This window comes from Saccoglossus kowalevskii, chromosome 4 (genome assembly GCF_978046115.1).
Source record: "Saccoglossus kowalevskii chromosome 4, keSacKowa6.1, whole genome shotgun sequence".
Classification (NCBI taxonomy): domain Eukaryota; kingdom Metazoa; phylum Hemichordata; class Enteropneusta; family Harrimaniidae; genus Saccoglossus; species Saccoglossus kowalevskii.
In genome coordinates, this window is record NC_140644.1 from 23,186,213 (window position 1) to 23,200,443 (window position 14,231).

Consider the following 14,231-nt stretch of genomic DNA (forward strand, 5'->3'; position numbering starts at 1 on the left):
ATATTTACTTTTACTCGTTCATTATCTGAACGTTAGTACCCCGTCTGTATATTATTTTATATATCTTAATGATGGAAGCGATATTTGATTTAATTTGGTTCACAGAACACAAGGTTTTTGAATTAAAGGACAACCTACTAGTAACTATCGTGGCTTTGCTGAATGTCACATCCTGAGGGGGAGGCAAGGGGGGTAGCTGGTACGGTTTTACGGGAAATAAAAAGTTTTTTTTTTACAATTTACAAGGAAAAAAAGACGTTTTTACAGTTTACAGTGTTAAAAAAAATGAACATTGAATGGTCCGAAGAGCTCTCCGCCATTGCTGCGCCGTGTATAGAGATGCACGCGCATATTACCCTCGTAATGCTCTTCATTCGGTTAGAGGGCCTTTTACGTCTTGACATTCAATTTTGTAGTGAATTGTGTCATCTAGTCGTTTTACAGTTTCTATAATGTAATTTCCCTGGATTATTCTTTACGATTTTTTTATTTGGATGTAAATCCTTGTACGTACCGAGAAAAATGACACATTTTTACAGTGTACGAAAATACTATTTGATCGATTACGTTGTACGTCTAGCCTGTGATTACAAAATTACGGAATTTATTTTTTCAATTTACGTAGTACGAACAAAAATATATTGCAATTACGTTGAATGAAAATAACCCTTGCCGCCCCCCATCCTGCTTACTGGCAATTGAGTTATAGCGCCACCTATGCTTAGGTGTTGAATGTTTTGTGGATCGTTTTCCCGGAATGCTCTATTCAACATGGCTGCCGCTGACATAGGATAAACCAGGTTAGTCATTTCATGGAAGGTACTAACGGTAGTACCTTCCATAGTCATTCAAACCACGGTTACTTTTTTAGTAACCGTGTTTAAACCATCCCACAGAACACTTACAATAACGTAACATAATATGTAACAGACAATGCCTGACGAACGAGCTTATTTGAGAAGTTCATTGATTTATTTAAAATACAACTGAGGTAACATCACAGAAGGACTGCGGTGGAGGTAAAATTTAATACCTTCGCTGATCGCGGTTCAAGATGGCGCCACGCACGGCTCTGCTGTCGCTACTGCTCAATACTACTGGAACACGAATTCAGAATTAAACAATTTTCAGTCTGTTGTCAGGAAAAATACCTTATCTGTGAAGAACATTATTTGTTTGCATACTAAGCACGCCATATATATCCAAAAGTGCACAATTTCACACTCTTAGAATATTTAGATTCCTTCCATATTCTCTGCATTTGTATTTTGCACCCTGCAGGCTTACATCATTCTAAAATTAAGCCCCTTAAATATAAGTACAATAGATATGTTGTCTCTAAACAATGTTTCGACTCTACCAATAGTGTGTGCAATCTTCTATGTAAAAAGATTTCCATGGAGGGGAATTGTTGTCATAGTAACACCTCAACCAATTAGCGACAGCAAAACTATCGTGCATGCCCATCCCACCTCCCCCTACTCCACCAACCGCCATTTTCCAAGCTAAGGAAAAATATCCAGGACTAGTATCCCTACTCGTAACACAGTTGAGAAAGTTTGAGTTTTCGTCCACTTAAATGTAGGTCCAAAGCTCAATTTTTAAGTGTTATAAATAAAAATGACCATTCTACTCAGTAAAAAGACTATATTGTTATTTTTAACAATAACCCTGAATTATTCCCCTCACATATATAGTCAAACATGTTTTTTTTAACAAAGGCTGATTTAGTATTATGCATCTAATTTGGGAGTATTTTTAGATATTTGGCCAAACACTTCGTTCCGATTTTGTAGTCGGTGTTGAGGGGTTAAATGGGACGCCAAGTTTTACGGAATCCCTACCCATTCCTACAACAACTTGATGTGTTAGACAGGGGTAATTGTCCGTCATTAATTTTTCACCACACTCCCAAGTGCCCACGAATGTAGCATCTGTACTCACCTACTTGAAACCATTCACCAGAATTTGTTTTGGGGTTTTGACAAAAATAGGATTGAATGTTGATATCAATTTTAGTTGATTCCAGGATTGATTTGATTTGTTGGTTTGGAACTTTGATTTGTTTTTTTGATTTTTGGAGAAGGAATCACTGATTCATTTCTAATTAAAAGGTTAGTAATTTGTGATCTTTTGGTATTTATTTTTCCTAGTTGCAGAAAGTATGTCGATGATTTTTTTTCCTAATTTGTGCCAATTAGCCCTTGATCCAACGATCTGCCCCTCTGCGATGTCATCATATCATATACGCTTGTACATATATGCACACAGGATGATCATATTTGCTATAACCATGGTAACCATAATCATTCAAAAGGGTGATTGTATGTCATCTTCGATACAGCTATACCCATAGCAACGTATACAATGCACGTAAAATACATTGTACGTTACACCGTATTTGAACATGCGCATGTGCCACATTTGTGTTGATAAACATTGATTTTCCCACAATCCAATGCGCTCTTCAAATGGAAATCACAAGTATGGGCGTGACTTGCACGGATTACCGCTGGTGACTCCTTCGATATCTTCCAATAACATGAAAATTACTTAATTTAAGCTTGGAAACGTTTCAGTTCGCACTCGTTGATCGGTTCGTACTCGTTGATTACCGCTCTTTAAATATAAAGATTTATGCGACATTTACTTTATATTGAATTAGCAACAGGTCGGTCTAGATGTCTCACAGACGGTACATATTGCACTGGTACATATACTGCACTCATCTACGTACGAATGTAATCGTAATAAACTACCAAACTTACACAGATCAGGGAGCAATGTTGTGTATTTCGAAATGGAGGGCGCTGTTTAACACTGGAATTGAAATGACATATGTACCAGTAGTCCACAGACTCATTTCAGGAGACCGTGCGCAGTAACAAAATTATAACGCTCCCAGTGACTACAAGTGTACTATCCAGATATTGTAACCCTGATAACAATCTAGGAAAAATATGTTAATAAAAACAATTTGCAAAATATAATAGTCATGTATAATGGTCAATATCCTTCTCCCCCTAATTACAGAATGGAATGCCCCGCTTATCAATGACCCGTATCAATAATTACGTTTACTAATAAACATCAGTTTCAATGCCCCTTATACACATATACACTGTACACTATGATGTAATGCATATAATAACAAGTCCCATGGTAGAAGGACTGTGACACAATAATATATGCAAATTGGATACTAGTAGAGAATGCTCCTGTGAGAATACAGCAACATCGATATAGTTTGTGGGTTGAGAACGCTTATCTGTGATGATTTAAAACTCGATGAGGCAATTATCGCGCTTCGAGGACTAGATCATTTTGGCTCCCATGTGTGCAGAGCACCGATGTCTTTCTGTCATTCTGTCTGTGTACATGTCTGTGTCAAAGAGTCACTAGCTGGATTAGACTTGGTACACTCATATTATATCACGTCTGTGCAGATCAATATCTGCTGCTTCTGTTTTATTTTTGCATTTTGGGTCAGTTGATCGTTGGTGGCGCTACAAGATTCTCACACCTGAGATACCTTGTCAGATCGCCTTCCAGTCGCATTCATGCTATTGTGTTTGCAATATTTTCTTCATTTGTACACCGTTTGAAGATCGTTCAAAATGAGTATAAACGTTTAAACTGTTCGGCAAAAATCTGACCTTTTACGTAAATACGGTTTTAGATTGTTCTGAAGAAAAGAAGGAAACGTAATATCGTCATAGCAGCAGGATACAGATGTCTCTTGAAATCTAGTAATCGGCCAACCCCTCCTAGAAAATCAAGAAAATCCATTGCGAACTTTTTGAGTAATGAATAGTCATTTAAAACATTTTTGTTGTTTAATTAATTAATTTGTTTTCTGATAATATGAAAACCTGAAATCAGCTTCTGTTTAAAGCAGGGGAGTCGTCACCTGCGCATGCGGCAGATGGCCATAGCGTGTTATTGTTTACATACAAGCGTCTACCCATGAGCCTTTGCGTTTTTAGCGTGTGTTGTTATCGTCACTTGGGATTCAATTCCCGTGCGTGCGCAAGTATCAATACAAAAAAAGCGATTCATAATATGAGTAAACAAATAAATGCTCATCCTAATTAACATTGAGTTCATGTAACACAAATAATATAGTAATAGTTTAATGCAATAATAATTCTCATCTGAATGAACGTGTTAACAAAATGTGTAAGCAAAATTTGTCTACAAAATGTGCCAACAGAAGTCCACCCCAAGTGTTAACCCCATGATTAAAGATTTCTCATAATCACACATGACGTCACGTCATGAATCACTTCCATTCTGAACGCGGATAAACTGACAAATATGTATCTTTCTTCTTCTTAGTTGTTTCTTTACACTGACTAATATTCAAACTGACGTGGAACCATCACCATTTAACCCATAGATTTCTGAAATCCTTGGGTACCCAGCCATGACACATAACAGAGAGTAGTTTGTTTGCATATCGAATTCTGCCTTGTCTATAGGCTTCAATTCAACTGCAATGTTTAGCTATGAGATATCCGTCTTATTCACCAGCTTGCATAAAGGACTCTATAATTCAACTACTCTAATGCACTCGCACAAGACGACAATAGATATTTCGCGGAGTAGTAACAACAAATTATTTTGTCAAAATTCGTGTAGTTTATTTACCAGAACATTGCTCTACGCCCCTCATTTGCATGTCGACACATTGGATATATTGGTGGTGCTACATCCAATCACCGAGTTACCAGAAAACAGTCGACGAATTCTTGATAAGGATGTTAATTTCTGTATTCATCAATCATCTCAGGTCGGTGTCAATGCGCTCATAGTGCTTTTGACAAAATCAGTGTCGTTGGCTTTGTAACTACAGAAATACATGAATGCTTAGCACAACCGCATGATTGATTTTAAAATTTAATCACATAGTAATTTAAATTTAAATAAACGTATGAATATTTGATTTTTCTTATTAAGTGTTCGAGGTGTGATTCGTTTCAGGCATGCTGACCAACAGTCGGTCTACCTTTTTAAAGTTGGAGGATATCGAGAAACATACAATAACAAATATGCACGCATATTGTAAACAAATAAAAGTTACAATAATTAAATGTATTTGGACGGTATGTTTCATCGAAAGAAATACAACATATGAGAGATATATGCAGAGAATGTATTGTGATTTGGTATCCGATATTCCCTTGCACAACCTTGTATAGAAAGTACATTTGAACAATTTATTTGGTAAACTACTAACATTGTTCAAATGGTATTACACATATCTCAGTAAGTGTGTCTTATTTCATCTTAGATTCTTAGAAACGAAATTGCCAAGGAGCCGGCTGTGGTTGTTGATTAATTCTGTAATGTATTGTATGTGCACGTTTGTTGTAGTCGCATTGTACTCATTTCCCTATTTTTGCTTAATGATCTACGGCTGTATACGTTTTTGTCACTATGCCATTATAAGTGCAATTATTAATCTACCGTATCAATATTTTATTTTATTATTCTTGCCGGATGTAAAAGGATACAATGCACTAATGAAATACAAGCTAAGTTAACGTCGTATTCACATTGAGACAGATTAATGTTATCAACATTGTGTTCAAATAAAACATCTTGAATGTTCAATGTCTAATATTACAGTTTACTGCCTCCACGAGAACATTGTATCAAAGAAATTGAGCTGTTAGTTTTCAAGAGAAGAAGTCGTAAATTGTTTTTTTTTTACCAAAAATGAGAAAAATAGTCGCCAAAAATAGAGAATTGATGACATTGTCACAAAATGGGGAAAATCTCACAGAGGTCTTCCCAAGGTATCTACACAACAAGTATCAAACCAATTGAGCTGGTAGTTTTCAAAAATGAAGTCGAAAATATTTTTTTCTACCAATTAATTTTTCTACCAAAAATGACAAAAATATTCGCCAAAAATAGAAAATTGAAAATATCGTCACGAAATGAACAAATGTGAGAGGTCTATCCAAGGTATGTACATACCAAGTATCAAAGCAAATGAGTTGGTAGTTTACAAGAAGAAGTCGAAGATGCAATTATTGACGGACGACGGACGGACGACGACGGACAACCACATCTCTGACATCTACAATGACAGCGGAGCTTAAAACGTGTAAGTTGCGCCACCACAGTTGAAATTGAGAAAGGTGAAACCAATCAAATTGCTCCTTTATCTGGTACAGGGAATATACATAAATATGCATCTTTTACCTCCATGGTGTATGCGATAGTAAACTATTATGTTGGATTTTTTTTCGGCGTTCTGTAGTGATTGTCTTAGATATTAATTAAAAGATACTGTATAAAAATACATGCAGTGCCTGTTAATTTGTCAGTCATTGTTTACCTTTCTCTTCCATATATATTACAAACCAAAACAACTGTATAAATTATATACGTGTGTCAGAATACAGCTACCGATACTTGATATCAACGTTGTGTCGTGGATGAAGGCATGAATGTACACATACCCGTTTGACGACAGCAATTGCACGTCGTCGCTTCGATCGATACAGTAAATCAAGATTCTGCCCAGAACTCTGCCAGTGCCTAGCCACCCCATTGAAACTTAATCACATTCACAGCAGTTACCAAAGAAAGTATGCACTCATCCCCTGGAGATGAACACCAAGTAGAAATCACTACGAAATCGCCAAGATACGATCGCCGTACATCTAGTGATTGCAACCAAAGGCGCCTGGTAAATTTCTGGGATAATGAACAGGTCTTGAGCTAAAGGAAGGGGGTATGCCAGTCGCCGTCGCCACTTATTTTATAGAGTGCTGGCGGCGATTATATCGGCGACAAGTATCTTTTTCAATTTAGCTTCTCTCTATAATCCCTGAAACTTACCGCAGTGATTGTGGGGCGATAGTCCTCGTCTGTGTAGATTGAACACAACGTATTTGTGACAGACATAATTATACGTAATATCCTGAAACTTTTCCCCTACTACACTTTCGAGGATGGTGAATGCATAGGCTGGAAAGACATTTGAATAAATTAAACGGTGGATGTTTATAATCATTAACTGCTCACCCGACCGTAACTGTCCTCAACAACGCCATATTTAATATTTTAATATTAGTAACATCTAATTTGATTGGTCGATAACTATGCTATCACACCCAATCAGATACGACCTCAAACGTACACGCTTCTGAATAGAATTACCAAACGGGTTGATAGAGAGAGAGAAATGAATAGATACGAATCCATGCGAGCGGATTATGAAATAAAGTAGAAAATTATGTTGTTTTAAGGAAATTTTACACAATTTTCTTCTCATTTAGATATGTGCGGTGAATATATTCATGAAACATCAGACAATATGTAAATACTCAGTCAGTCCTTGTTCAAATAGCTGTTTTACCTTGCCTTGAATGAAATGGAAAGGAAAATATTGTATATGAGAGAATTCTATCTATGTTTTCGTTGTCACTGCAGTTACATTGCTGTGGTTACGAATAAATGAAAACATTTTTATCCAATCAGCTTCAACTTTTTATGGCGTCAGTATAATGTAAATATAATAGTGTTCCCATAATTCACGAGGAGAGGTAAAAGGTCACATGATACAAACAAGTTGACTGCGCTGCTTTCTGTATAGGCGTCTCAATGTTTACCCTTTGTCTGTGGTTTCGTTGTCTCCTTTTTACCACATGGTTTCCAAGTAAAGCAAAATATATATGCACATATTCATTAAAATCTCAACTTTTGTTATTTTAATTTAAATTGGTGCAAATATCAGATGAACACATTATAATCCTTTGAATGTCACGTAATTGCCTACAAAAATGTGTTACAACATTTCCACAGGTTTTATGGATATTTCTTAATTTTTGAGCCAAAAAATTAAAATAAATCAATTGTTTTTTTTAGACAATCACTGTAAGATAGAACAATTGTGATGTATATACAAGTCAATCACAGGAAAAGATATTTTTAACATGACGATTACTATTATCACTGGCCACTTTATTAAATCAATATTTACCTAATGTCAAACAGTAGTTATTGGATAGAAGATATTACATAATTAAATTCATTTTATTTAATCATTCGGTAAACTGTGAAACACTGCCGTGTACAATAACACCCGATAAACTTATGTTTTAGCGTTTTACATCGAACAAATCCTATTGTATATGTTGAAAATAATATCGTTTAGTTCACGAGAAATCGTAATCTATTGTGTGCATCAACATATTTAAATTTATCAAAACATTTACAAAATACGTAGTGCGTGCTTAATATTTCATATTGGTTAAAACTCTCTCTTGTCATGTTTGTGCTTACTTCTACTGTGTTCGATATTAAATTCCTAACATGGATACGATTCTAATAAAATTCATGAAAGAGTAAAACCTTTTTACCAAGTATATTGACGAATCCGTCATCATGTGTACCTATGACAACCCAGGTCATAAATGGGCGGCTTCTCACACCCCTATACATTCGATGCGGCTATATCGTCATTGGATGAAAATGTTTCAAACATTCCAAATTTAACATGATTCAGATCATTTTGGGAATGACGCAGTGTTATTTCCTTGTCATCACATCGTATTCTGCATCTCCATAATTTTTTTTTTACACGACTTCCTGTTGATATAACACTGTAATTTGTCATGATTCTCTACATTCAGGTACATGACACGTTCTCCAAATAAAATCTCCGTCAGTCTAATCTAACACCCACATATTACACACCTCTTTGTAAACATACTATCTCTTAGCTATCCCATCTCATAGCTGATAATGTTTCTTCTCATTGATTCCATCAAGTGATTTCCACATTTGTCAGATTTATCTTGTTTGGTCGGCCTCGTATTTCCGAAGCCTCTCAAAACGTTTCTGTCGCAATTATTAATAATATACTTGTGTCGTCGTTTTTGTGTACACACACACACACACACACACACACACACACACACACACACACACACACACACACACACACACACACACACACACACACACACACACACACACACACACACACACACACACACACACACACACACACACACACACACACACACACACACACACACACACACACACACACACACACACACACACACACACACACACACACACACACACACACACACACACACACACACACACACACACACACACACACACACACACACACACACACACACACACACACACACACACACACACACACACACACACACACACACACACACACACACACACACACACACACACACACACACACACACACACACACACACACACACACACACACACACACACACACACACACACACACACACACACACACACACACACACACACACACACACACACACACACACACACACACACACACACACACACACACACACACACACACACACACACACACACACACACACACACACACACACACACACACACACACACACACACACACACACACACACACACACACACACACACACACACACACACACACACACACACACACACACACACACACACACACACACACACACACACACACACACACACACACACACACACACACACACACACACACACACACACACACACACACACACACACACACACACACACACACACACACACACACACACACACACACACACACACACACACACACACACACACACACACACACACACACACACACACACACACACACACACACACACACACACACACACACACACACACACACACACACACACACACACACACACACACACACACACACACACACACACACACACACACACACACACACACACACACACACACACACACACACACACACACACACACACACACACACACACACACACACACACACACACACACACACACACACACACACACACACACACACACACACACACACACACACACACACACACACACACACACACACACACACACACACACACACACACACACACACACACACACACACACACACACACACACACACACACACACACACACACACACACACACACACACACACACACACACACACACACACACACACACACACACACACACACACACACACACACACACACACACACACACACACACACACACACACACACACACACACACACACACACACACACACACACACACACACACACACACACACACACACACACACACACACACACACACACACACACACACACACACACACACACACACACACACACACACACACACACACACACACACACACACACACACACACACACACACACACACACACACACACACACACACACACACACACATTCGTGCTCCCCCGGGTGGGGGTAAGTAGTAGAACACATTGTACATGTAATTGTGACACCTTTAGGAAAGAAAGGTGTATTTGTAAAATGTCAAGATGTCCTGTTGTTTCATAGTTAGTAGGTTCAATCTGATTTAGCCACTTTAGCTTTTCAGCCAAGAAACTGTATTTTATAAAAAGTTCTAGTCATTCGAAAAGTGCCAGATAACAATACACTTGAATATTATAAGGTTATTACGATGATACCTCAAAGTATGCACGAAGACAGTACAGCGGCAGTATCGACGGACGCGCAGCGGAGGTCGATGCGACAGCGTACTGTCTGAGTGCATACTTTGAGGTATCTTCGTAATAACCTTATTATTATACATCTTTTCCTTCCAAGGATACATCATGGGACTACCGCAATTCAAAATGTTTAGAACAGAATCAGCGAACTTTTTTGTATTAAGTACAGTCAAACCTTGGTGGCAGCCATGTTTGTTTTTATTATTGAGAACGCTTACGCGCCTAATCATTCCATATTTGGAATTTGCATTTCTTAATATGGTAGTATGAAAATACCCCGTAAAATACCGCAAAATTACGGCACGCTGTAACTTATGGCGTTACGGTGACAGATGTATAATAGTAGCATGCTTGGCATTATCAGAACAAGACAGTCTTTGGCTTTCCCTATTGTGGCTTGTATTGAAATTAATACATTTGGTGAATAATGAATTTTTTTTATGACTTTGGTCAAATGACGATGATGCCAATGACGACATTACAAACACTGTATCTTATCAAAGTGTTAAATCTTGCTATAAAAAAATGTTTGAAATTGAGAGTTTCCTCTTCCAATTATAAGGAATGTCATCCAAGATTTAATCATTGTCATCGATACTGATGTTGATATCAGATGAAAACAACTTGTTAGATCTAGTTACATAGATACATTTAAAAACGCCGAAATATAGCAATGTAAATATGCATGTCGTGTTAGTTGCCCAGCGTCATTCGTAATGTATGGTCTCATTGCAACCATGTACTGTATTGCGTTGTGCAGATAAAATGTTTTTTTTTTTTATTTTATTTAATATTCACTAAATAACTCTAGGAATTAGTAACCACCTGCTTGATGTATGGTATCCGCGACGTATGGCAAGATAGATTAATTCACAGCAAATTTAACTTAAAAAAACCTTAGTAATATATCGTTCTCAACGGGAATTCAGATCGACACAACTCACTTTGTTAGAATATCAAATGAAATGTGACGGTACAACGTCCTAAAGAATCTTAGAAAAAATACTGTCAACGAAATGATTGATTTGTGAAGCCCATACAATAAATTAATATTGCTATTGTGCCAAAAATAATATTCTCAATTTTGAAGCAAGAAATATTAATTTTAGTCCATAATATACTCTGTGTTATCAACTTAACTGAATCAAATATTCTGCGTGTATATCTATAGTATTTTGTGTTGTTGGCACAGTGGATTATGACTGTGAATTGTGTGTGGGTGTCTCAACTCATGTACTTTAAATACATCGAATAACGGCAACACTGAAACGACGACTATAACATACTACCTCGAAGCAAGACTCGCACGTGGGTACGGGTACCTTTTAACTGTCACGGAGGGCACTTATGAATAATAATTCATTGTAGTATCAATGATAAGCTTTAAATTGAAGGCAGCTAAGCAAGTGTTTTTCAAACGATCCAATATCCCACAGCAATGTGGTACGTCATGTTAGAAATGTGTAGAGAGGGATTCAAATACCACGACACAGGTGTACATATAAGATAAGTATGACAAATATGGGTATGACGTTTACACGTAATGAATCAAAATGCGTCAACGTTTATTTATTCAAGATTGAACGTGAATACAGTATCAGAAAAGGGAAAGCACTGAAAGTGAGAATGACAAAACCATCAGAGGAATAGATTTGTCCTCGGTAAATTATCAAACTTTATATAGTTTGAAAAAATGTCATCAATACGACCAAATTAGGATGTCACGGTACCTCATTTGAATCATTTACACGACGAGCTAAGCCATTAACGAGCATGACATAATTAACGTCAATATTAACAAATATCTATGATTCTGTGAGCGAAATTAACCACATAAAAGGATGAAATGTCGATTTAATAATTAAGTCTGTCGTGTATATATATATATATATATATGAAAAGTGTGTTTTACATTAATATCGAGAGATGAATTTACAGTGTACTAAGGGCACGATTTCTGTCAAACGTGTTTGACAACATCAGCGTCTACGCTGTGAGTCTGTATAAAGGTTATAATGCGGCAATGGAATACATGTTAATTGATGTATACAAAACATTGCATGAAATCGACTGTACAGTTATGTTAATGTAACGTTCAATCTGTATATGTTAAAGTTACATTAATGGCCATAATATATTTTTTGTAATTATAATACCCATTTCGATGTCACGTGAGTTATAATCAAAATAGGTAATCAAATCAATCACCGTTGACAATTCTACACTGCCAAAGATTAGTAATGATTGATTCTAAATGTCGGTGTTCTTTGTCAGAGATTCTATAAAGACGTGTTTAACGATTACATTATAAACCATTCTACGTTCTTTCTGAAAATTTGCAGCAGTACGCCGAATAATGAAATCGTGAGCTGTAGAACAAAGATCATTGTCTGTCTGTACGACAAAACAGTGTGAATATAATAAAGTGAAACTCACTGTGTGCAAAAACGAAAAATAACATGAAGGTTGAAATGTTTTTCCATGACTGCTGAATATGAATAGACGAATTTGTGTTCTTATCGTCACGACTAACTTTGTTAGCTCGGTCGATCATACGGCGTTTTTTATTATTCTAATCGAACGTCACGAGAATACTTTGCCTGTAATTTATGAGCATGGAACATATTACTCACAGTCGTGACATTGTGCGGCATTCGTCAGGAACGTATGCGTGATCAACCAGTATACGGAATTAGAACAAAATAATACAATGTACCAAGACAGTTTTTGTAATACGATACGATATGATAAAAGTTTTAAGCGAATCAATCAACTCCATGTGTCATGAGACGTATTGTTGATTTACCTTGACCGGATCTACGAATAAAATTTGGTTTACCATATGATTGTATAAAGAACAAGGTACATTGTATACGAAGGAGCACTATTGATATAATTATTCCGTTAAGAGTGAAAGGAAACGTGAGCAAAATGCAACAAAGCATTCTTGATACGCCTATAATAAAATGAAATGAGCTCATGGAAGCAGTGTTTTTGTTTTAGGTTCACAGTTGACAGCATAAATTCTAACCTGCCGTTGTTTTTCGTAATGATGATTGTTTCCCTTGCAAAACCACGGATAAATGTGATGCGTGGTCAGTAAACACGTTTTTTTTTGCGCGCGCGTGTGTGTGATTATAAACGGTAATATACGTTTGTTCGGCATAAACAACATTTGCAAAGGACACTAATTTAACATTAGTATTAGTAACTATCTAATCTGTACGCAGATCGTGTATAAAATCGTGTCTGTGGACCAATCGGCTGTATGTACTGTTATAAATTTAACTTATCCTCCCAAATTGTCAATTCCTTATTTGTTAGCTACAGTAATCAGTACAATAATGTTTTAGGAGTATTATATTCGATACTTTGTAGGTAGTTTTATAATAAATATTTTCACAAAGTACGGTAAATTGCATGCTGCCCAATAGCACTCACAATTCACGTTTTAAAACTCTTTCTAAAAGCAATGGTTATAATGTCCATCAAATGTAATTAACTGTTTAGTACTTTTAAACATGTGTTTATTAGTAGCTACTACGCGAGTTCTAATTGGTCAACTGTAACACAAGCTATAATTGGTTTAAGTGTTAAAAAGTTAGACGAGATATAA